Raw genomic sequence first — 25,927 nt, 5'->3', positions numbered from 1 at the left:
GTTAGGTTGCAGGGGAAGAGGGGGATAGGTTTAGGCACCACCGGAGGGAGGTTATGGTCAGGCACTAAGGGGGGGGGGGGGTTAGGGTTAGGTTGCAGGGGAAGAGGGGGATAGGTTTAGGCACCACCGGAGGGAGGTTATGGTCAGGCACTAAGGGGGGAGGTTAGGGTTAGGTTGCAGGGGAAGAGGGGGATAGGTTTAGGCACCACCGGAGGGAGGTTATGGTCAAGCACTAAGGGGGGAGGTTAGGGTTAGGTTGCAGGGGAAGAGGGGGATAGGTTTAGGCACCACCGGAGGGAGGTTATGGTCAAGCACTAAGGGGGGAGGTTAGGGTTAGGTTGCAGGGGAAGAGGGGGATAGGTTTAGGCACCACCGGGGGGAGGTTATGGTCAGGCACTAAGGGGGGGGGGGGGGGTTAGGGTTAGGCTGCAGGGGAAAAGGGGGATAGGTTTAGGCACCACTGGGGGGAGGTTATGGTCAGGCACTAAGGGGTGAGGTTAGGGTTAGGCTGCAGAAAGGAAGGGTTAGGGAGTAGGGGAGCAGGGGGTACAGTTGGTATTGACACCGCCAGCATTCCGTCCGCCGGCAAATCATATTGATCCCCATAATGTAATAAGGTATGTTAAAAGAAGAGGCATAAAGCAAATTGTACATACATGTAAAATACCCGCATTAATAGTACATTTTTGCATGAATAAAAAAAAAATTATAAGACGCTGCCCCTCCACCCCCCCCCCCCCCCCCCCCAAAAAAAACAAAAAACAAAAAAAAACAACATTACAATTAGGGGTTTATTTATCACCATTCTCTCTTTTTTTAGAGTTGTTCATAACATACAGCACTGTATGACAGGAAACCGCAGTGATACGGAATGTTGTATCACTGCAATCTACTAAACTACACCCATGCATGCTGCCCACTCCCTGCTAAGTCGTGTTTGTTACTTGTTACCAGAAATAGGCTTCTAGCTTCTGTAGTGCACATAGAAATGTTTCCCTGGGACTGGGGGCGGCCATATTGTTGGTGGGATTGGTGAATTGGAAATTCAGTGGGTTAATAAAACCTCCCTTTATAAAGCTACCAAGATCAATCGTAATGTTCCGCAATTCTGTGTCCATTAAGGTCCCTCACGGAGATCCAAGCAGTGCAGGGGACGTGGAGGTCCCAGCCGCCCCGGTGAGTAATAGGAAGAGGGTACTGGGGAACAATTGTAAGTGAGCCAAGGGGGACTAATGGTAACTGGACTGAAGCTGTGTGATAAACTGGAAGTGGATTCCATTTTCAACACCTGAGTGATAATGATAAATTAGGTGAAGGCATGGAACTGTTTATAGTGGTTCTATTTTATCAAGCCTTGGAGAGTGATAAATCGTACAGTTATAAAGTACCAACCAATCAGCTCCTGTCATTTTTCAAACACAACCTGTAACATGACAGTTAGGAGCTGATTGGTTGAAACTCTATCACCGTGCTATTAATCTCTCTCCAAGGCTTGATAAATCTGGGACGTAATGTACTGTATCACAGGATATCGCAGCGATACAGAACGCTCTGCTGCCGTAATTTGTTAAACAACTCTCCATGCGAGCTACACAACGTCCAGGTCTCCTGAAAAAGGAAGAAGAGAACGACGACTGAAAAGAGCCCAATCTCTGCTCCTGACATCCGGCACAGATCTCATGGTATACATACTGTGTCCTGTTGCTGTGTTACTCTGTTATAGAGAAGACTGGAACTGGAATACGTTTGGAAAGAACTTCCCCGGGAACGCTTTATATTTCTATTGTATAATGCAGGATCAGTTACCACATGTAGAGATTTGCTGGATATCTTAATCCCAAAATCGGTAAAACATGGAATGGCGAGAGGGGTGGGGGGTGGGGGGGCACATAGGAGGGGGGATGGACCATCTGAGAGGCTCAGGCTTCCTGTGGCCACTGGCCTCACTTACGTCTCTGCATTTGATGGTCTGTGTAGAGGAAACTGGCATCAAGGAGTGACAAACTTTCACCAGGATCCAACTGAATATGGATGATAGAACATGCTGGTTGTCTGCTGGGAACAAATGGTAAATATCATTCATTTGAAAAAAACCAAAACATAATGTCAACTGAAGTGAATGAATTAATAAAATGTGTACGCTAAAGTGAAGGAATGGCTCAGTCTGAAAATATCTAAAATATATATATTATTTTCAGACTAATTGATTCTTTGGAGTGTTTGTGAAACTTCATCTTTGTCCTACAGGCTGCAATACCCAGGACTTATTATATTATACATAATGTGAATGAACGGTAAGTACACGTTAGCGGATGTGAATGAATGGTAAAAATTCAGGTTAACCAGGCTCAGTAGCGATCGAACCTGAATGAGGCACAGTGTCTGTACTGTAAAAGGAGGCACTGGATAAGGAGGTAATCTGGAGGCACTGGTTGTAGAAAGAGGCATTGCAGACGGATGTAATTTGGTGGCACTACCTGCAGTATGACGCACTGTAGAAGGAGGAAATATAGAGGCACTGTCTGTAGAAAGAGGTGCTGAAGAGGGAAACAACCTGGAGGCACTGTTGGAGAAGGTGGCACTGTTGGAGAAGGTGGCACTGTTGGAGAAGGAGGCACTGTTGGAGAAGGTGGCACTGTTGGAGAAGGTGGCACTGTTGGAGAAGGTGGCACTGTTGGAGAAGCCATTTTGAAGATACTGGGCCAGATGTAATGAAGTGCGGGTTCTCGGCCAGTCGGGACACTGCGGCCCGCGGGTGGGACAGCGGTACCGAGCCCCAAAAACAGGACTGCCCCGCGGAAATTGGGACAGTTGGTAGTTATGGCACCGGCAAGAACACATTTGCATGTGCACGCTTTCTGAGCATGTGCAGTGCGATCTCACAGAACAGAAACTTCCCCCTCAGTCTATTATAAGCGCTGCCATTACTCTACGCCTCCATCGCATGATAGGACATGGATTCCGGCGCAGAACCAGGCCTCCCGGCCATTGTCTAGGTTATAGAGGCAGAGCTCACACATGCTAAGTCTACTATACATATCTTTATTGTATGAGCCCCTCATTACTCCCAGACTCTGCAGGCAGCGGCCCCCGCCTGGAATTGTATTTCACACTCACTCCATGTGACTGGGGCCAAGTGTCTGATGCGTTCCTGAGGTGCCGGGCAGACTGAGGCTGGGGTGGCCCGCTCACAATTAGGACACGGATGACAGCCTCATCTGGAAGCCATTACCCTGCATGTAGCAATGAGCAGCGCTGCAGCTGAGGAGACTCCGCGTGCGCGAGTTCCCGTCCTCATGTTTGCACTAAGTGACTCCACGTGCATCGCCCAACACCTCCTACACGAGGTGCCATGAAATGGAGCGGCATTGGGAATGATGTGAGGGGATTTATAGCAGAGGGAACGCCAGGAACCTTTCTCACCAGTCAGAGAGGCTCCCAGCCGGCGCCGGCTGCTGCAGAACATCTTATAATCCTGTCATTCCATACACTGTCACATTCATAGGGAAGTATTGCACAGAATTGCACTGAAAATTCACCTCACCCAGTTGATAATAAGATGATTTGCAAATGATTGTTCTTACGTTCCCCGGGTGAAGAATAAGCAGATTTTAAAGTTTAGTTTTCTAATGGACGGATTTTTTTTTTATTAGTTGTTACTTATACAGCGCTCACGTATTATTTATTTATTAACAGTTGAGCGCAGCACATTCCATTGCGCTTTCAGTTCCGGCCCCCCGTGGAGCTTACACTCTATATTCCCTGCCACCGTACACACACGGTTAATTGTTGTCAGTAGCCAGCTAACCTACTTTTGGATTGTAGTAGGAAGAACACCCAGTCATGTGGAGTACATACAAACTCCACACCTATATGTCTTGGTCTGGAATTGAACTCAGGACCTCAGTGCTGAGAGGGAGTAATGCTAACCATTACACCACAAAGCCTGGAGTGGAGATTCCAGGAGGAGCATCCGGCTGCCGGGAAGAGTCCCCCAGTGCCGCCCGGTACCTGCCATTCATAAAGTCAGCCACTATGCGCTGGTTATCCACCAATCAAATGGCAGGAGGGGTTATACTCTGCACCCTCTGTTGCACTACGACTCTACCATTAGCTGTGCCAATAAGCAACCTATTCATTCAACTGAGGCATGAGGCACACAGTATTGTCACTTGTCAAGGGCAGGAGTAGATAGCTTGGTACTTAAGGCAAGGTTGCCACATTGTGCCCGTGCCACCAATGTTCTAAAGGCATACACGGTGTCCCGGACACCAATCTTGTTTCCGGCTGCCATTTAAGTGGAGACCACACATGACAGCACACCAGAGCCGGCCCTAACCAATATGATGCCCTAGGCAAGATTTTGGCTGGTGCCCCCTAGCACCGCTGCTAGTTCTGCAGGAATTGTGCATACGAAATGCTATATTACAGTGATTTCCAGGAATACACGCAACGTAGCATTTCGTATGCAGATACAGCCACACACAGAATATAGGCATGCCGCATATCATTTTAATCAGCAGAAGCTGCTGGTGCTCATAAGCATACCAAATGCCCTAGGCATTTGCCTAGTTTGCCTATGCCTAAGGTTGGCTCTGTCGCGCACAGTCTGGTACGGCTGTGGACTGCGCTACGTGGACCAGTCTCTACACAGACCCAGGCCCTAGTGCATTACAAGGCTACAGTATTGTGAATATTGATGCAACCCCAAAAAATGGGCTGCCACTATCCACCGTGTGTAGGCGACAGGCAGCTAACAGACACACACTGATAATGCAGCACCGCCTGTAAAGTGAGACAGTGCTTAGGAATCCCGAAAAAGGTCACATTCCAGCAGAATCAGCTGCAAGTCTCTGGAAAATGTGACGGCAGGAAACCCACGCACACAACAATAGAGGAGAACCCTGACTAGTATGAACACAACACTTCACCTATACCTCAGGCCATGACCAGGCCTGGCAACCAAGGGGCATTTACTTAGACACATAATCAACTTCTCTTCCACCAAACACAGCGCTGGTGCAACTGTGCGCTGATATTGATTACAGCATACCTCCCAACATGACCTCTCCAGGAGGACACAATGCTCTGCTCCTGCTCTTCCCTCTTACTGTATGATTACCATCACCTGTGCTGTACCATAATACTGACCCAGTGCTCATACCTATGTCATACCTACCAACATGACCTCTCCAGGAGGACACAATGCTCTGCTCCTGCTCTTCCCTCTTACTGTATGATTACCATCACCTGTGCTGTACCCTAATACTGACCCAGTGCTCATACCTATGTCATACCTCCCAACATGACCTCTCCAGGAGAACACAATGCTCTGCTCCTGCTCTTCCCTCTTACTGTATGATTACCATCACCTGTGCTGTACCCTAATACTGACCCAGTGCTCATACCTATGTCATACCTCCCAACATGACTTCTCCAGGAGGACACAATGCTCTGCTCCTGCTCTTCCCTCTTACTGTATGATTACCATCACCTGTGCTGTACCCTAATACTGACCCAGTGCTCATACCTATGTCATACCTCCCAACATGACCTCTCCAGGAGGACACAATGCTCTGCTCCTGCTCTTCCCTCTTACTGTATGATTACCATCACCTGTGCTGTACCCTAATACTGACCCAGTGCTCATACCTATGTCATACCTCCCAACATGACCTCTCCAGGAGGACACAATGCTCTGCTCCTGCTCTTCCCTCTTACTGTATGATTACCATAACCTGTGCTGTATCCTAATACTGACCCAGTGCTCATACCTATGTCATACCTCCCAACATGACCTCTCCAGGAGGACACAATGCTCTGCTCCTGCTCTTCCCTCTTACTGTATGATTACCATCACCTGTGCTGTACCGTAATACTGACCCAGTGCTCATACCTATGTCATACCTCCCAACATGACCTCTCCAGGAGGACACAATGCTCTGCTCCTGCTCTTCCCTCTTACTGTATGATTACCATCACCTGTGCTGTACCCTAATACTAACCCAGTACTCATACCTATGTCATACCTCCCAACATGACCTCTCCAGGAGGACACAATGCTCTGCTCCTGCTCTTCCCTCTTACTGTATGATTACCATCACCTGTGCTGTACCCTAATACTGACCCAGTGCTCATACCTATGTCATACCTCCCAACATGACCTCTCCAGGAGGACACAATGCTCTGCTCCTGCTCTTCCCTCTTACTGTATGATTACCATCACCTGTGCTGTACCGTAATACTGACCCAGTGCTCATACCTATGTCATACCTCCCAACATGACCTCTCCAGGAGGACACAATGCTCTGCTCCTGCTCTTCCCTCTTACTGCATGATTACCATCACCTGTGCTGTACCCTAATACTAACCCAGTACTCATACCTTTGTCATACCTCCCAACATGACCTCTCCAGGAGGACACAATGCTCTGCTCCTGCTCTTCCCTCTTACTGTATGATTACCATCACCTGTGCTGTACCCTAATACTGACCCAGTGCTCATACCTGTGTCATACCTTCCAACATGACCTCTCCAGGAGGGACACAATGCTCTGCTCCTGCTCTTCCCTCTTACTGTATGATTACCATCACCTGTGCTGTACCCTAATACTGACCCAGTGCTCATACCTATGTCATACCTCCCAACATTACCTCTCCAGGAGGACACAATGCTCTGCTCCTGCTCTTCCCTCTTACTGTATGATTACCATCACCTGTGCTGTACCGTAATACTGACCCAGTGCTCATACCTATGTCATACTTCCCAATATGACCTCTCCAGGAGGACACAATGCTCTGCTCCTGGACATCCCTCTTACTGTATCATTACCATCACCTGTGCTGTACCCTAATACTGACCCAGTGCTCATACCTATGTCATACCACCCTATATGACCTCTCCAGGAGGACACAATGCTCTGCTCCTGCTCTTCCCTCTTACTGTATTATTCATTACCATCACCTGTGCTGTATCTAATACTGACCCAGTGCTCATACCTATGTCATACTTCCCAATATGACCTCTCCAGGAGGACACAATGCTCTGCTCCTGGACATCCCTCTTACTGTATGATTACCATCACCTGTGCTGTACCGTAATACTGACCCAGTGCTCATACTTATGTCATACCACCCAATATGACCTCTCCAGGAGGACACAATGCTCTGCTCCTGCTCTTCCCTCTTACTGTATGATTACCATCACCTGTGCTGTACCCTAATACTGACCCAGTGCTCATACCTATGTCATACCTCCCAACATGACCTCTCCAGGAGGACACAATGCTCTGCTCCTGCTCTTCCCTCTTACTGTATGATTACCATCACCTGTGCTGTACCGTAATACTGACCCAGTGCTCATACCTATGTCATACCTCCCAACATGACCTCTCCAGGAGGACACAATGCTCTGCTCCTGCTCTTCCCTCTTACTGCATGATTACCATCACCTGTGCTGTACCCTAATACTAACCCAGTACTCATACCTATGTCATACCTCCCAACATGACCTCTCCAGGAGGACACAATGCTCTGCTCCTGCTCTTCCCTCTTACTGTATGATTACCATCACCTGTGCTGTACCCTAATACTGACCCAGTGCTCATACCTGTGTCATACCTTCCAACATGACCTCTCCAGGAGGGACACAATGCTCTGCTCCTGCTCTTCCCTCTTACTGTATGATTACCATCACCTGTGCTGTACCCTAATACTGACCCAGTGCTCATACCTATGTCATACCTCCCAACATTACCTCTCCAGGAGGACACAATGCTCTGCTCCTGCTCTTCCCTCTTACTGTATGATTACCATCACCTGTGCTGTACCGTAATACTGACCCAGTGCTCATACCTATGTCATACTTCCCAATATGACCTCTCCAGGAGGACACAATGCTCTGCTCCTGGACATCCCTCTTACTGTATCATTACCATCACCTGTGCTGTACCCTAATACTGACCCAGTGCTCATACCTATGTCATACCACCCTATATGACCTCTCCAGGAGGACACAATGCTCTGCTCCTGCTCTTCCCTCTTACTGTATTATTCATTACCATCACCTGTGCTGTATCTAATACTGACCCAGTGCTCATACCTATGTCATACTTCCCAATATGACCTCTCCAGGAGGACACAATGCTCTGCTCCTGGACATCCCTCTTACTGTATGATTACCATCACCTGTGCTGTACCCTAATACTGACCCAGTGCTCATACTTATGTCATACCACCCAATATGACCTCTCCAGGAGGACACAATGCTCTGCTCCTGCTCTTCCCTCTTACTGTATGATTACCATCACCTGTGCTGTACCCTAATACTGACCCAGTGCTCATACCTATGTCATACCTCCCAACATGACCTCTCCAGGAGGACACAATGCTCTGCTCCTGCTCTTCCCTCTTACTGTACTGTATGATTGCCGGCACCTGTGTTGAACAGGTTAATGGATAAGAAAGGTGTTTCAGCACAGGTGATGGCAATCATACAGTAAGAGGGAAGTCCAGGAGCAGAGCATTGTGTCCTCCTGGATAGGGTCATGTTGGGAGGTTTGATTACAGCACAGGTTCTCAAACTCGGTCCTCAGCACCCCACACAGTGCATGTTTTGCAGGTAACCCAGCAGGTGCACAGGTGTATTAATTACTCACTGACACATTCTAAAAGGTCCACAGGTGGAGAAAATGATTTCACAATTCTGTGAGGAAACCTGTAAAACATGCACTGTGTGGGGTCCTGAGGACAGAGTTTGAGAACCTGTGGATTACAGTATTGAATAGTTTTACCATCGATGGTGGAAATGCAGATTGTTTTCCATCATCGAAGGTAGCCGTGGGGCAAATGTGTCCCCCCCCACCCCCCCGCACACGGCGTCGGCAGGGCAGCGAGTGACATGAGCCTCTGAATTCCCCACCACCACCACCGTGGGACACTGCGGCCCGTGGGTGGAAAAGCAGGACAGTCCTGCCAAAATCTGGAATATGTCACTGCCATGCTACAGGATGGATTTGAAACATGACAGTATTTTATCTTTCTCCTTACATATATACACTGCTCAAAAATATAAAGGGAACACTAAAATAACACATCCTAGATCTGAATAAATGAAATATTCTTATTAAATACTTTGTTCTTTACATAGTTGAATGTGCTGACAGCAAAATAACACAAAAATTATCAATGGAAATCAAATTTATTAACCCATGGAGGTCTAGATTTGGAGTCACTCAAAATTAAAGTGGAAAAACACACTACAGGCTGATCCCACTTTGATGTAATGTCCTTAAAACAAGTCACAATGAGGCTCAGTAGTGTGTGTGGCCTCCACGTGCCTGTATGACCTCCCTACAACGCCTGGGCATGCTCCTGATGAGGTGGCTGATGGTCTCCTGAGGGATCTCCTCCCAGACCTGGACTAAAGCATCCGCCAACTCCTGGACAGTCTGTGGTGCAACGTGGCGTTGGTGGATGGAGTGAGACATGATGTCCCAGATGTGCTCAATTGGATTCAGGTCTGGGGAACGGGCGGGCCAGTCCATAGCATCAATGCCTTCGTCTTGCAGGAACTGCTGACACACTCTAGCCACATGAGGTCTAGCATTGTCTTGCATTAGGAGGAACCCAGGGCCAACCGCACCAGCATATGGTCTCACAAGGGGTCTGAGGATCTCATCTCGGTACCTAATGGCAGTCAGGCTACCTCTGGCGAGCACATGGAGGGCTGTGCGGCCCCCCCAAAGAAATGCCACCCCACAACATTACTGACCCACTGCCAAACCGGTCATGCTGGAGGATGTTGCAGGCAGCAGAATGTTCTCCTTGGCGTCTCCAGACTCTGTCACGTCTGTCACATGTGCTCAGTGAGAACCTGCTTTCATCTGTGAAGAGCACAGGGCGCCAGTGGCGAATTTGACAATCTTGGTGTTCTCTGGCAAATGCCAAACGTCCTGCACGGTGTTGGGCTGTAAGCACAACCCCCACCTGTGGACGTCGGGCCCTCATACCACCCTCATGGAGTCTGTTTCTGATCGTTTGCGTAGACACATGCACATTTGTGGCTTGCTGGAGGTCATTTTGCAGGGCTCTGGCAGTGCTCCTCCTGTTCCTCCTTGCACAAAGGCGGAGGTAGCGGTCCTGCTGCTGGGTTGTTGCCCTCCTACGGCCTCCTCCACGTCTCCTGATGAACTGGCCTGTCTCCTGGTAGCGCCTCCATGCTCTGGACACTACGCTGACAGACACAGCAAACCTTCTTGCCACAGGTCGCATTAATGTGCCATCCTGGATGAGCTGCACTACCTGAGCCACTTGTGTGGGTTGTAGACTCCGTCTCATGCTACCACTAGAGGGAAAGCACCGCCAGCTTTCAAAAGTGACCAAAACATCAGCCAGAAAGCATAGGAGCTGAGAAGTGGTCTGTGGTCACCACCTGCAGAACAACTCCTTTATTGGGGGGGCCTTGCTAATTGCCTATAATTCCCACCTGTTGTCTATTCCATTTGCACAACAGCATGTGAAATTGATTGTCAGTCAGTGTTGCTTCCTAAGTGGACAGTTTGATTTCACAGAAGTGTGATTGACATTGTGTTAAGTGTTCCCTTTATTTTTTTGAGCAGTGTACATCCATCAGGTCAGGTGTGGCTATATAATATATGGACACTTATTTGGGTGTTCTCCTCTCACTCACTCACCACTTGGTGATCAATTGCAGCAATGATATTGGGCCTAATTCAGACCTGATCGCATACTTCCCAACTGTCCCGATTTTGGTGGGACAGTCCTGCTTTTCACGGTCTATCCCGCTGTCCCACCCGCGGGTCGCAGTGTCCCGCGGGTGGGGGGGCAGTTGGGAGATCCCCCCCTGTCACTCGCTGCTCTGAGCAGAGCAGCGGTGAATAGATGCTGTGCGCATGCGCAGAGCGTCTATTCCTGGCAGAGAGGGACAGGGGGCATGCCAGCAGCTCACTCAGCGTTGTCCGTGCCCCCATAATGACGAAAACGAGGTTGTAGCTTACAATTGCGGCACTTGTTGCGAGGCCACGCCCCCTTTCCGATAGGCCATGACCCCTAATTTCGGACGCGCACCTTCGCCGCGCTTAGGTGTCCCTCCTCGGCAGTCCGCAAAGTTGGGAGGTATGTGATCGTAGCAGCAAATTTGTTAGCAGTTGGGCAAAACCATGTGCACTGCAGGGGAGGGGCAGATGTAACATGTGCAGAGAGAGTTAGATTTGGGTGGGTTATTTTGTTTCTGTGCAGGGTAAATACTGGCTGCTTTATTGTACACTGCAATTTAGATTTCAGTTTGAACACACCCCGCCCCAAATCTAACGCTCTCTGCACATGTTACATCTGCCCCTCCTGCAGTGCACATGGTTTTGCCCAACTGCTAACAAATTTGCTGCTACGATCAGGTCTGAATTAGGCCCATTGTCTCCAGTGCATTAGGCTTCAGTGCATCTGGTCTCCAGAAAAATGGAGTCCTCAACAGAGACACACTGTAAGGTGGAAGTTATTCCTCTGACCTTGATGTTCTCATAACTTTATTTAGTAAATTCCACTCAGCAGGATGAACAAACCTGGATGGTCTATTGCAGAGGTTCTCAAACTCGGTCCTCAGGACCCCACACAGTGCATGTTTTGCAGGTAACCCAGCAAGTGCACAGGTGTATTACTCACTGACACATTTTAAAAGGTCCATAGGTCGAGCTAATTATGTCATTTGTGATTCTGTGAGGAGACCTGCAAAACATGCACAGTGTGGGGTCCTGAGGACCGAGTTTGAGAACCTGTGGTCTATTGGTATGCTACAGGCAGGTGTTTCACTGAGGCCAGGTACCTGCATACTAGCAGACATTTGTAATCTCTCCGGGAGATGCCCGCAGAAGAGAAGCAGGTGGGCAGTGATGGTAAGCAAATGTTGAGGACTGGTGGATTGCACAGCGTGTACTCTGGGTGTGAGGACTGGTGCATTGCACAGCGTGTACTCTGGGTGTGAGGACTGGTGCATTGCACAGCGTGTACTCTGGGTGTGAGGACTGGTGCATTGCACAGCGTGTACTCTGGGTGTGAGGACTGGTGCATTGCACAGCGTGTACTCTGGGTGTGAGGACTGGTGCATTGCACAGCGTGTACTCTGGGTGTGAGGACTGGTGCATTGCACAGCGTGTACTCTGGGTGTGAGGACTGGTGCATTGCACAGCGTGTACTCTGGGTGTGAGGACTGGTGCATTGCACAGCGTGTACTCTGGGTATGGGGACTGGTGCATTGCACAGCGTGTACTCTGGGTGTGAGGACTGGTGCATTGCACAGCGTGTACGCTGGGTGTGAGGACTGGTGCATTGCACAGCGTGTATTCTGGTGTGAGGACTGGTGCATTGCACAGCGTGTATTCTGGGTGTGGGGACTGGTGCATTGCACAGCGTGTATTCTGGTGTGAGGACTGGTGCATTGCACAGCGTGTATTCTGGTGTGAGGACTGGTGCATTGCACAGCGTGTATTCTGGTGTGAGGACTGGTGCATTGCACAGCGTGTATTCTGGTGTGAGGACTGGTGCATTGCACAGCGTGTATTCTGGTGAGAGGACTGGTGCATTGCACAGCGTGTATTCTGGGTGAGAGGACTGGTGCATTGCACAGCGTCTATTCTGGTGTGAGGACTGGTGCATTGCACAGCGTGTATTCTGGGTGTGAGGACTGGTGCATTGCACAGCGTGTATTCTGGGTGTGAGGACTGGTGCATTGCACAGCGTGTATTCTGGGTGTGAGGACTGGTGCATTGCACAGCGTGTATTCTGGGTGTGAGGACTGGTGCATTGCACAGCGTGTACTCTGGGTGTGAGGACTGGTACATTGCACAGCGTGTACTCTAGGTATGGGGACTGGTACATTGCACAGCGTGTACGCTGGGTGTGAGGACTGGTGCATTGCACAGCGTGTACTCTGGGTGTGGGGACTGGTGCATTGCACAGCGTGTACTCTGGGTGTGAGGACTGGTGCATTGCACAGCGTGTATTCTGGGTGTGAGGACTGGTGCATTGCACAGCGTGTACTCTGGCGTGAGGACTGGTGCATTGCACAGCGTGTACTCTGGCTGTGAGGACTGGTGCATTGCACAGCGTGTACTATGGGTGTGAGGACTGGTGCATTGCATAGCGTGTACTCTGGCTGTGAGGACTGGTGCATTGCACAGCGTGTACTCTGGCTGTGAGGACTGGTGCATTGCACAGCGTGTACTCTGGATGTGAGGACTGGTACATTGCACAGCGTGTACTCTGGGTATGGGGACTGGTGCATTGCACAGCGTGTACTCTGGATGTGAGGACTGGTACATTGCACAGCGTGTACTCTGGGCATGGGGACTGGTGCATTGCACAGCGTGTACTTTGGGTATGGGGACTGGTGCGTTGCACAGCGTGTACTCTGGATGTGAGGATTGGTGCATTGCACAGCGTGTACTCTGGGTATGGGGACTGGTGCATTGCACAGCGTGTACTCTGGGTATAGGGACGTGTGTGTGTGTGTGTGTGTGTGTGTGTGTGTGTGTTACAGTGTCTGCTCTGGATGCAGGGACCGGGGCTGATTGGTCTCGGAGCACTCTGGTGACACAATGGCTGTGGAGAGCTTTGTTTGAAGAGCGCTGTGATCACAGACAACTAAAGCAAACAGGTTTTATCTCCCAAAATCCTCATAGAGATCATCCAGCAGCTCCTGGGAGAATGAGAGACAAGCACTCAGCCAATTAACACCTCACACACTGTGTCATTACGGAGGATTAGTCTCCCCTCACAGATGCAGGCTGCCCCAGAGAGAGGAACAAATGTATGTTCATTTATATAATAAATCTCCACTAGGCAGAAAGTATCATACTCCTAATATCAGTCCTATTTCTCTTACAGGTGACGCGCTCTGAAAAATAACAGACTGAAATGTGAGATAACGAGCGCTTGTTACTAACGCAAGGGAATTTGTCGCAAGAGCAAACTCTGTGCTTCCCCGTTACAGCGAGCCAATCGCATGTCTCCTTCCACGGACGGAACACTTCTATTATCAGGTGATAGTACGACAAAAGTTTTAGTTCCAATGACAAGTGGATCTTTCTTGGTTGCAGCAGCGGGACTGAGTCACCTTGCGGAATGTTCTGCGGCTGCTCAGCGTGGTCAGTCCTTACATCGGTGGCCTTTACATTACCGAGTGAAATATAAATTGCTTATACTAACCTAAAAAGCATCACCACACCAACATACGTCTCTTCACTCGTCCCAAAATGTCTCCCAGCTGGACCCCTCCAGTCTGCGCAAGACCTGCGTCACTCATCCACACCCGTTCCTCAGTCCCAGTTCCAGGACTGTTTTGGGGGGGCTGCTCCCACTCTGTGGAATGCCCTCCTTCGCACCGCAAGACTTCTAGGGGTAAAGTTACTAAAGGTCAATTTTAGTTGATTTTAAATCAATTTAAATCCACGTGTTTCAGGGGCTAAATCGTCCATTTACTAACATGTAAATAAATATCGTCTTAGTTAATGTGCATTTTAGCCCCTGAAACGCATCGATTTATGCAGTTTTAGACTGATAGAAAATCAATTAAAAACAGCCTTTAATAAATTTCCCCCCTAGTCTCCAAACTTGCTTGTGTTCCATGAATGCTCACCTATCTAGACAAGTATGTCAAATCTTTGAACCGCCTTCATGATCTCCCCAGGGTCCGGGTTATTGTACCAAATCACCACCTCAGGGGCACACTTAGGGGGGTTTTCCATTCCCCAGAACCCTTTACTTATAATCCCTTATAAGTGTACCTTTTAAAGGCTTTTCACGGACCCTATGTTTTTGTTTTGCATGAGACCAGTGGCGCCAAGAGAGGGGGGGGGGGAGGGTACAAATTGCCCGGCCCAGGCTGCTGCAGGTACATCTGTAGTGTGGTCGGTGGCGGCGCCATCTCCCCGGTAAGCTATTTGGTAAGATGGCGGCGCACATAGATTAACAAAGACACTCTAGTGGCCAGCGCCATCTTTTGCCAGTGATTTTGTGTGGCTGCGTCCCTACATGAGACATTAGGCTTGGATGGGAGTGGCACACCATCAGGGCTAATACCAACCTTTGTCCACAAAGTGACTAATTGTTGGGATCGGCTTATATTTTAATGAACTGTGCCTTCAACAAAATGGCCACTGTAATGGTTGTACTTATGTTTTTGTTCAAGAATGATTTTCTTTTTTTCTTTTTTTTTTATAAGTGAATTAGGTGAAGAACATGAATCCAAAATGATTTCAGTAAAAAACATTTTTTTTTTTTTATTGTTCTTTTCGGAACATCGGTTGGCACCATTGGAACATCGGAAATATTGCGACATTCCTTTTAACAGCAGGGACAGCCACCAGGCACACAGGGGATGCTTGATTTACATTACCCCAGCGGCTGCTATTGTCTGCAGCCGCTGAGAGCGGGGGTCCTGCCGTGCTGGCCAATCAGCAGTGATCGGCAGCACGGCAAACACTGGGGGAGGACGCGGAGACGGCGGCAGCGGAGGGAAGTGTCTCTTCCCTGCAGCTGCACACGTTGTATATCTGACTGGTCGCATCCTGTGTGACCAGGTCAGATAAAGCACTTGCAGGCGTCGTCGCATCTGATGTCGCCATACGAGGCAAGTGGTTAAAGTAGGGTAATATGAATGGGTTGGGTTGGGATGCCGGCGGTCAGAATACCGTCCGCGGTATCCTGATGGTTAGAAATCTGACTGGTAAGTATGTGAACCCTCCCTTACCACAGCCTAAACCTAATCCCCCCCCCCCCCCCCCACTCCCCCGCAGCCCAAACCTAGTTCTCCCTGGTGGTGCCCAAACCTAACCCCCCCTTCCTGCAGCCTAACCCTAACCCTCCCCCTGCAGCCTAAACCTAGTCCTCCCCGGTGATGCCCTAACCTAACCCCTCCCCTGGCAGCCTGTCACTTGTTTGTGATCCCAGCTGTCAGGATGCCGACGCCTGGATTGTGATCTCGTTTGGGATGCTGGCGTGGGCATTTTGAGCAGTTGTCGGTATTCCGGCGTCGGATTCTTACCGGAACCCATATGAATGTGTGGGGTGGGGGGGGGGGTGGATTAGGTTTAGGCTAACTGAAACAAGAGCCTTTTGTTTTTCTTTGATTTGAAATGAAAGTATTTGGAAACCCCGCTCTGAAAATCCTGCGTTTTGCCCCTAAATTGCTGTATGAGGGGGCTTCTTATAGAGAGTGAGCCTCCGAGCAGGACCCTCTTACCTCTTTATCTGCCTGTTATTACCCAGTCTTCATTTATTACTGTTCTGTTACTGTTTTGTTTAGAGATGTGCACTGGAAATTTTTCAGGTTTTGTGTTTTGGTTTTGGATTCGGTTCCGTGGCCGTGTTTTGGATTCGGACGCGTTTTGCCAAAACCTCCCAGAAATTTTTTGTCTGATTCGGGTGTGTTTTGGATTCGGGTGTTTTTTTACAAAAAAACCTCAAAAACAGCTTAAATCATAGAATTTGGGGGTCATTTTGATCCCATAGTATTATTAACCTCAATAACCATAATTTACACTCATTTTCAGTCTATTCTGAACACCTCACAATATTATTTTTAGTCCTAAAATTTGCACCGAGGTCGCTGGATGACTAAGCTAAGCAACACAAGTGGCCGACACAAACACCGGGCCCATCTAGGAGTGGCACTGCAGTGTCACGCAGGATGTCCCTTCCAAAAAACCCTCCCCAAACAGCACATGACGCAAAGAAAAAAAGAGGCGCAATGGAGGTAGCTGTGTGAGTAAGATAAGCGACCCTAGTGGCCGACACAAACACCGGGCCCATCTAGGAGTGGCACTGCAGTGTCAGGCAGGATGGCACTTCAAAAAAATAGTCCCCAAACAGCACATGATGCAAAGAAAAAAAGAGTCGCAATGAGGTAGCTGTGTGACTAAGCTAAGCGACCCAAGTGGCCGACACAAACACCTGGCCCATCTAGGAGTGGCACTGCAGTGTCAGACAGGATGGCACTTCAAAAAAATAGTCCCCAAACAGCACATGATGCAAAGAAAAAGAGTCGCAATGAGGTAGCTGTGTGACTAAGCTAAGCGACCCAAGTGGCCGACACAAACACCTGGCCCATCTAGGAGTGGCACTGCAGTGTCAGGCAGGATGGCACTTCAAAAAAATAGTCCCCAAACAGCACATGATGCAAAGAAAAAAAGAGGCGCAATGAAGTAGCTGTGTGACTAAGCTAAGCGACCCAAGTGGCCGACACAAACACCTGGCCCATCTAGGAGTGGCACTGCAGTTTTCTAGCGAGAGGATGAGTGCTTCCATCCTCATGTGAAGCTGAACCACTAGCCATGAACATAGGCCAGGGCCTCAGCCGTTCCTTGCCACTCCGTGTCGTAAATGGCATATTGGCAAGTTTACGCTTCTCATCAGACGCTTTCAATTTAGATTTTTGGGTCATTTTACTGAACTTTTGTTTTTTGGATTTTACATGCTCTCTACTATGACATTGGGCATCGGCCTTGGCAGACGACGTTGATGGCATTTCATCGTCTCGGCCATGACTAGTGGCAGCAGCTTCAGCACGAGGTGAAAGTGGATCTTGATCTTTCCCTATTTTAACCTCCACATTTTTGTTCTCCATTTTTTTAATGTGTGGAATTATATGACAGTATCAATAGTAATGGCCAACTACTATATATACTGCGCACAACTGAAATGCACCACAGGTATGGATGGATAGTATACTTGACGACACAGAGGTAGGTAGAGCAGTGGCCTTCCGTACCGTGGGGGTAATTCCAAGTTGATCGCAGGGGGATTTTGATAGCAATTGGGCAAAACCATGTGCACTGCAGGGGGGGCAGATATAACATTTGCAGAGAGAGTTAGATTTGGGTGGGTTATTTTATTTCTGTGCAGGGTAAATACTGGCTGCTTTATTTTTACACTGCAAATTAGATTGCAGATTGAACACACCCCACCCAAATCTAACTCTCTCTGCACATGTTATATCTGCCTCCCCTGCAGTGCACATGGTTTTGCCCAATTGCTAACAAAAATCCTGCTGCGATCAACTTGGAAATGGAATTACCCCCCGTACTGCTATATATACTGGTGGTCACTATCAGCAAACTGCAAAACTAAAATGCACCACAGGTATAGAATCTAGATGGATAGTATACTTGACGACACAGAGGTAGGTAGAGCAGTGGCCTTCCGTACCGTACTGCTATATATACTGGTGGTCACTGGTCAGCAAAACTCTGCACTGTACTCCTCCTATATAATATACTGGTGGTCCCCAGTACCCACAATAAAGCAGTGTGAGCACAGATATATGCAGCACACTGAGCACAGATATGGAGCGTGTTTCAGGCAGAGAACGGATAAAACTGGTGGTCACTGATCAGCAAAACTCTGCACTGTACTCCTCCTATATAATACAGTTGCTCCCCAGTCCCCACAATTAAGCAATAAGCACAAACGTAGAGGACGCCAGCCACGTCCTCTCCCTAACATTTCCAATGCACGAGTGAAAATGTCGGCGACGCGCAGCTCCTTATATAGAATCCGAACCTCGCGAGAATCCGACAGCGGGATGATGACGTTCGGGTGTGCTCGGGTTAACCGAGACATACGGGAGAATCCGAGTATGCGTCAGACCCGTGTAAAATGGGTGAAGTTCGGGGGGGTTCGGTTTCCGAGGAACCGAACCCGCTCATCACTAGTTTTGTTCCCGATTATAAAGTGCAATGGAATATGCAGACGCTATAGAAATAATTGCTAATAAATAAATATCCATCTGGTAGGATTACCCAAATGCAGACGGCCGCTTTCATTGTTTATCATGCGTTCATGCAGCCGCTACACAGCGCCCTGTAATCTGTATTCTCTTCCTATACTCAAACATCCCTCTGACCCCCTGCTCTGTGACGGGATCATACGGACCCTCTAAGCACAGTCTCCCATTGGCTGGACCAGAATGCAATCCGTGCCATCATCTCACCACACATATCACACCCATGTTTTCCTATAGAATGCACCAAATATTGGAACCTATTGGAAATGTAATCGTATTTCTATTTGAACTTATTTTATAGTTTGAGATTCACTGTTCCCATTTGGAGGTTTGAGATTTGACATTTGCATTAGAAAACTAAAATGTTTCCATTCAGCCTGAAAATGGTCCGGACCGGTTTGCTCAATCAATTCCTTCTAAAGTTCAGGATCTTTTTCCCAATGTCTGTATCACGGAGCCAGTTCTGCCCACCAGCCTGAGAACGCCTTTTAAAAAAGTTGAGCGTCTCTAATTGCAAACCCCTTTTTCTGTTTGCTAATATGCAGTCTTGTTTTAGTACTGTGTACTAACTGCTAGAACACGCAGAAACTGTATAAACACGGTATAATAATAGCAATACTTTCCATTACAACTATTACACAGTGACACCCTGTTATAACGTGACCAGCAAACATTACTATTTGTATGGTTGTATAGTATGAATGTAAGGGGGAAGCTGAGCATATTACACAGACCTAGAGACCCAAGATACGAAGAAACAGGCCATTCAATGGGGGTAATTCAGACCTGATTGCTGCTGGGCGATCAGGTCCAAACTGCGCAGCCGTATGCACCGCAATGCGCAGGCACGTGGCACGGGCACAAAGCGGATCGCCGCTCAGCGATGGGTTTGTGAGACGGATCCGTTCGCACGGACGATCGCAAGGAGATTGACAGCAAGAGGGCGTTTGTGGGTGGCAACTGACCGTTTTCTGGGAGTGGTTAGAAAAACGCAGGCGTGCCCATGCGTTTGCAGGGAGGGTTCCTGACGTCAATTCCGGTCACGGACAGGCTGATGCGATCGCAGCGGCTGAGTAAGTCCTGGGCTGCGCAGAGACTGCACAAAATCTGTTTGTACAGCTCTGCTACACATGCGTTCGCACACTTGCACAGCTAAAATACACTCCGCTGTAGGCGGCGACTATCTGATCGCAGGGCTGCAAAAATCGCTTGCTAGTGATCAGGTCTGAATTAGGCCCCATGTCCAAACATGCAAGAAGAGCAACAAGTTACTATACACAAGTCATAATAAAGTGTCGTACAGTGCGCACAGGACACATGATACAAGGATGGACTACCCATCGTCCATACTTGTTCTTCTGCCTCTTGTCTATAAATTGTCACAGCCTCGGCTAAGGTCTGTAGCCTGTTCCATCCTTTCCATGGCTTTGCTCCCTGGGATGAGCAGACGTCCCCCCCCCCACAGCCACTATTCCGAATTCCTGGAGCGATGAGAATGTCAGCCATGGGAGGGGGGGGCTCTGCGCGGGTCTGTAACATCCATCATAAAGTTATTTAAACAAAAGCGAGAGATGTCTGCTGCGGAGTGGGGCTGATGCTGTGTGGTCTCCTCGCGTGCGGCTCCATCAGATACCGGGGAGATGGAGCCAGGCTCATAAAGTCTTCTACTGTATTAAAAAACAATATCCTGTACTGGATCTGGGCGATTAACCCTTGTGCTGAGCAAAGGGCTCATAATTCCTGGCATACCCCAAATACCCAAATATATATGAAGAACTTCTTTTTTAATATCAAGAGACAGGACGGCGGTGGGAGAGAGGACGTCGCGGTGTCACGACAGCCGATATCGCACGTTAGATCGAATCTCTTCTAATCCCAGTTACACGAACATTTTTTAATCAGATATTCATTTCGCCATGATTGCGTTGCTTTCATGAGGGGGCAGAATAATCTGATTATGCCGGAACGTGGCATGGCGGACGTTCAGTGCCAGTCAGTGTGTGTTGGTGAATGGGCAACGTTTGTTTGTAGCGATAAATGATTTGTTAGTACACAGCCGTACAGTATCCATCTACACCTGCCAGCACTGCGCAGTGCGCAAATCTATTTATTATCATTATGGCTTTTTTAAAAATATTTTTTCAAACAAAACAACAATTAAAAAACCGCATAAAATACATGGTAGCAGGAGTCCTGTATACTTTCAGCCGACGAGGGCCTAAAGGTGATATAAGCAACTGAGCGGCATGATCAAAACGCTAAGGGGTCAAATCTGATGCATGCAAGTCGCACGTTCAGAATTTAAGGGCGGGTGGTGGGGAGGGGATGTTACTGTATATCAGGTCTTTTCTAGGCACCTGCTAGGTAATGTGTTGCTACTTACCCACTGGGATTGGACACTGTGTCCCGCACCTTTCACCTGGGACCGGAGGTTTCCCTCAGGGACCCTTGAGGTCAGTCTGCGCACACTGCGTACTCTCTTACAGCGCTGGGGAGAAGCTTAGTGTGAGATAATATTAACATAAGTAAATAAGACACAAAATTGCAAAAGTCCAATATTATTTAAATGGGATCCAAGAGATAGAGAATTGAATTGGTGAGGTGGGGACATAACGATGGCCAGTAACCAGCAATCATTCTGTACTTTCAGCAGGGAATGTTTTGCACCTCCCCGTTGTGCTTCTTATGTTTTATAAATGCATTTGTAGACGCATTTTACCAAAACAAATAAAGCGTCAAACGCACCTAATTACCGCATGCAATAAGGCACGTCCCTACCTCCCTTCCCTACTAGGGTTCATTTACCACATAACTGAGCTGAGCCTAAGCTGCAAAGTATTTTAGGAGGAAAAATAAACCAATTGTACACAAATGAAAGGGGGGTGATCTTTATAGCAGGACGGACATCGATTTCTGTGTTCTAGCCACAACCGCAGACCTGTAAAATACGCCTGCTCCAAACGCAGGCGTAAACCGATGGATCCCCTCCAGGGGGTGTGGGGACAAATAGGCGCATTTGCGCATAGACTACATACCCAAATTTTATGCCTTCAAACTGACATTATTGTTGAGCTATCGTCGCCCTGTAGCGGCTGCACCGCGCTGTAACTATGGCACCAAACGCCTGTCGGACAATGCCGTACCTCGCGTTACTCTTCTCTGCAAAACATAGATTTAAATTGTTTAAAATATGTAAAGTTCCAGTTCAGTAGAAGTTCATCCTTGTCATTTCGGAGATGGTATTTTTAATGTAAATGCTCTGTTCCCCCCACCGCTGTACTGTACCTCAGGTTTTGATGTTACAATCAGCACGTATGACCCCAAATCATCAGGTTCACGTCTGGTTCTAGATACCTGCAGGTATTACATCACGCATGAACCCGTCCCATTAGTATACATGATTACATATAAGGAGAAAGTAATGGTGGGCACATGTTTCTGGAAGAGCCGGTGTCAGGGGGGCTCTGATTTCCCCTCTCTGGGGAGAGAGAAGAGAGTAGCATGTAACTGTATGTAATCTTTTTATAAATAAACATGTTCGCCTGAATTAGACTTTGTGGTGATGACGGGGACCAGGCCCTGCAAAGTGAGTCAGGCTGGATAGCAGGGGTCATTAACCCCTTTAGGGACCACATATAGGGGTCTATTCATGTAGAAAACGAAAACATAATTGCTACTTATCACTCTACATCGCATCTCTTCGATGCGATGTATAGCTGTAATAAGTAGCAATTCATGTATACTCACCCTTCCGACGATGCGCTGCGGTGTCTGGGGCTCCTGCGGTGAGGTCATCTCCAGCGGTCCCTCCTGCGATGCGCGGAGTCCAGCGGCGGGTCCCTTTAAGCATGCGCAGCTTGATGACCTCCCGGCAGGCCGCAGTGGTTGCTGGGAGGTCGGGGGGTGGAGCCAGCGCGAGGTGCCGAGCAGCGATCAGGGAAGCATTGAGCTTCCCTGACGTCTCCGCACTACAGTTCAGGTTACGCCGTCCTCAGATGGCGAACCTGAACTCCATGGAGAAGCGGAAAGCAGAGCTTTCCGCACCTTCATGAATTGCACTCACCATACAAAGGTATGGTGATGCGATTCAGGCACAGAGCGGGGGTGCCGCTGGGGAAGTCAGAGACTTCTCCACGGTAACCGGCTCTGTGAATTGCGGTAAGCAGAGAGAAGCCCTGTTTAACGCAAAACAGGGCTTTTCACTGCTGCATGAATAGACCCCATAGTGGGCTCTGGAGATCCCCACATGCAATCTTACGCAGCGAATGATTGCTGAGCGTCCCTGTAGTCCTGGGGTTCACGTGTCTGCTGAACTGGATGCTCCACAAAGGGGGTGTAAACCGCGATGTATATAGCAGTCTGTGGCTGCACAGAGCCTCCGCTACTAGTATCACCTACTACATTATACCGTACACTGGGGGTCATTCCGAGTTGTTCGCTCGTTATATTTTTCTCGCAATGGAGTGATTAGTCGCTAATGCACATGCGCAATGTCCGCAGTGCGACTGCGCCAGGTAAATTTGCTATGCAGTTTGGTATTTTACTCACGGCATTACGAGGTTTTTTCTTCGTTCTGGTGATCGTAATGTGATTGACAGGAAGTGGGTGTTTCTGGGCGGAAACTGGCCGTTTTATGGGTGTGTGTGAAAAAACGCTGCCGTTTCTGGGAAAAACGCGGGAGTGTCTGGAGAAACGGAGGAGTGTCTGGCCGAACACTGGGAGTGTTTGTGACGTCAAACCAGGAACGAAACTGACTGAACTGATCGCAGTTGCCGAGTAAGTCTGGAGCTACTCAGAAACTGCTAAGAAGTGTCTATTCGCAATTTTGCTAATCTTTCGTTCGCAATTTTGATGAGCTAAGATTCACTCCCAGTAGGCGGCGGCTTAGCGTGTGCAAAGCTGCTAAAAGCAGCTTGCGAGCGAACAACTCGGAATGAGGGCCACGGTGAGGAAGGCTGGTGTAAATATTAAGGGATACATATATATCAAAATAAATTCTTGTTTGGACTGTACCCAGGTTTTATGTTGGAGCTAATAAGTCTCACGCTTCACCGTTCAGTATAGTTGCCATTGTTTGATTTCTCTTCCCCGTAATCTCTTTATCTTCTTCCAAACCTCATCTGCTATTCTAGTTGAGAAATTATAATACTGTCGCAGTACAACAGAGCGTAGCCCAGTGATAGAGGCCATGTTAATGTGTACGCCCTGATTTGGGCATGCCTCGGTACCAGAGATGTGCGGTGAGGTGAGGCAGAGCCTTTCCTGTCATACTAATGTATATTGTACTAATGTATATGCCAGAGTTATAACTATATAAAGTATATGAAAAATACAAAGAATATATTAGAAATATTTTCTTTGTATTATTCTAATCATTTATATAGTCAAATCTCTTCAGTAAAAAGTCTATGGCAGGTAAGGCAGTACCAACCCCCGCCTACCTACCATCTCCGCACATCTCTGATCAAAACTCACCAAATTTCCAGCAGTATATACCGCTGCACCTGTGTATAACGCCCACATGTATATATCGCTGCACCTGTGTATAATGCCCACATGTATATACCAATGCACCTGTGTATAATGCCCACATGTATATAACAATGCACCTGTGTATAATGCCCACATGTATATACTGCTGCATCTGTGTATAATGCCCACATGTATATACCGCTGCACCTGTGTATAATACCCACATGTATATACTGCTGCACCTGTGTATAATGCCCGCATGTATATACCGCTGCACCTGTGTATAATGCCCACATGTATAATGCCCACATGTATATACTGCTGCACCTGTGTATAATGCCCACATGTATATACCGCTGCACCTGTGTATAATGCCCACATGTATATACTGCTGCACCTGTGTATAATGTCCACATGTATATACTGCTGCACCTGTGTATAATGTCCACATGTATATACTGCTGCACCTGTGTATAATGCCCACATGTATATACCGCTGCACCTGTGTATAATGACCACATGTATATGCTGCTGCACCTATGTATAATGACCACATTAACCCTTTGGCTCATATGAGTGTAAATCTGGCTCTGGTACTAGCCAGTGCCTCCTGAGCCATTTACCTCACCGCACAACCCTGCTAGGTAGCTTCAAAAATAAGAAGCATACACAGTTCCCTGAGGATAATTCCCAACCATCTCTGGTCTGTCCCTTAGATCGAGAGAGACCAGATTTAAAGGGATTTTCTCTTCCTCTAGTGGACCTTTTTATATAACAATGATATATTCCTTAAAATGGCTAATCAGTGTGGCACCATAGAAAACGGGAGATCCTGATTATACTGCCAAAGAGCTTACAGTCTATCAAAGTAAAGCATATATAGATAGATGGGTAGATAACAGCTAAATGGAGAATACATGCAATCATGGCCCAGCTTTTCAACACTTTTATAGTTTCATTTTATTGACAGTTTGATGTGTGGCAGGGGATGACCGTTCCATGGGTGAGGAGCTGTTGGATAGAAAGGACAAATGTGTGGCAGGGGATGACTGTTCCATGGGTTAGGAGCTGTTGGATAGAAAGGACAAATGTGCGGCAGGGGATGACCGTTCCATGGGTGAGGAGCTGTTGGATAGAAAGGACAAATGTGTGGCAGGGGATGACTGTTCCAGGGGTGAGGAGCTGTTGGATAGAAATGACAAATGTGTGGCAGGGGATGACTGTTCCATGGATGAAGAGCTGTTGGATAGAAAGAACAAATGTGTGGCAGGGGATGACTATTGCATGGGAGAGGAGCTGTTGGATAGAAAGGACAAATGTGTGGCAGGGGATGACTGTTCCATGGGTGAGAAGCTGTTGGATAGAAAGGACAAATGTGTGGCAGGGGATGACTGTTCCATGGGTGAGCAGCTGTTGGATAGAAAGGACAAATGTGTGGCAGGGGATGACCGTTCCATGGGTGAGGAGCTGTTGGATAGAAAGGACAAGTGTGTGGCAGAGGATGACCGTTCCATGGGTGAGGAGCTGTTGGATAGAAAGCACAAATTTGCGGCATGGGGATGACCGTTCCATGGGTAAGCAGCTGTTGGATAGAAAGGACAAATGTGTGGCAGGGGATGACTGTTCCATGGGTGAGAAGCTGTTGGATAGAAAGGACAAA

At 48.2% G+C, this 25,927-nt stretch overlaps 1 protein-coding gene across 3 annotated transcripts in view; it reads left to right on the top strand.

Moving 5' to 3' along the window:
- Positions 1-1,161: 1,161 nt before the first annotated feature.
- The window catches only part of BOC (BOC cell adhesion associated, oncogene regulated), a 266,459-nt gene continuing 241,693 nt past the window's right edge, over positions 1,162-25,927 (top strand). Inside the window, exons 1-3 of one of the 3 annotated variants that reach the window (XM_063956818.1) lie at positions 11,736-11,908; positions 13,694-13,821; positions 13,899-14,053. The gene's annotated coding sequence lies outside the window, so the exon portion shown is untranslated. Of the gene's footprint in view, positions 1,177-11,735; positions 11,909-13,693; positions 13,822-13,898; positions 14,054-25,927 lie in introns of those variants that run through there. The other 2 variants (XM_063956822.1, XM_063956819.1) reach the window with 2 other exon arrangements.

The sequence above is a fragment of the Pseudophryne corroboree genome, chromosome 2, assembly GCF_028390025.1.
Source record: "Pseudophryne corroboree isolate aPseCor3 chromosome 2, aPseCor3.hap2, whole genome shotgun sequence".
Classification (NCBI taxonomy): Eukaryota; Metazoa; Chordata; class Amphibia; order Anura; family Myobatrachidae; genus Pseudophryne; species Pseudophryne corroboree.
Note: the sequence above shows the minus strand (reverse complement) of the source record. Positions and strands in the feature narration are given on the sequence as shown.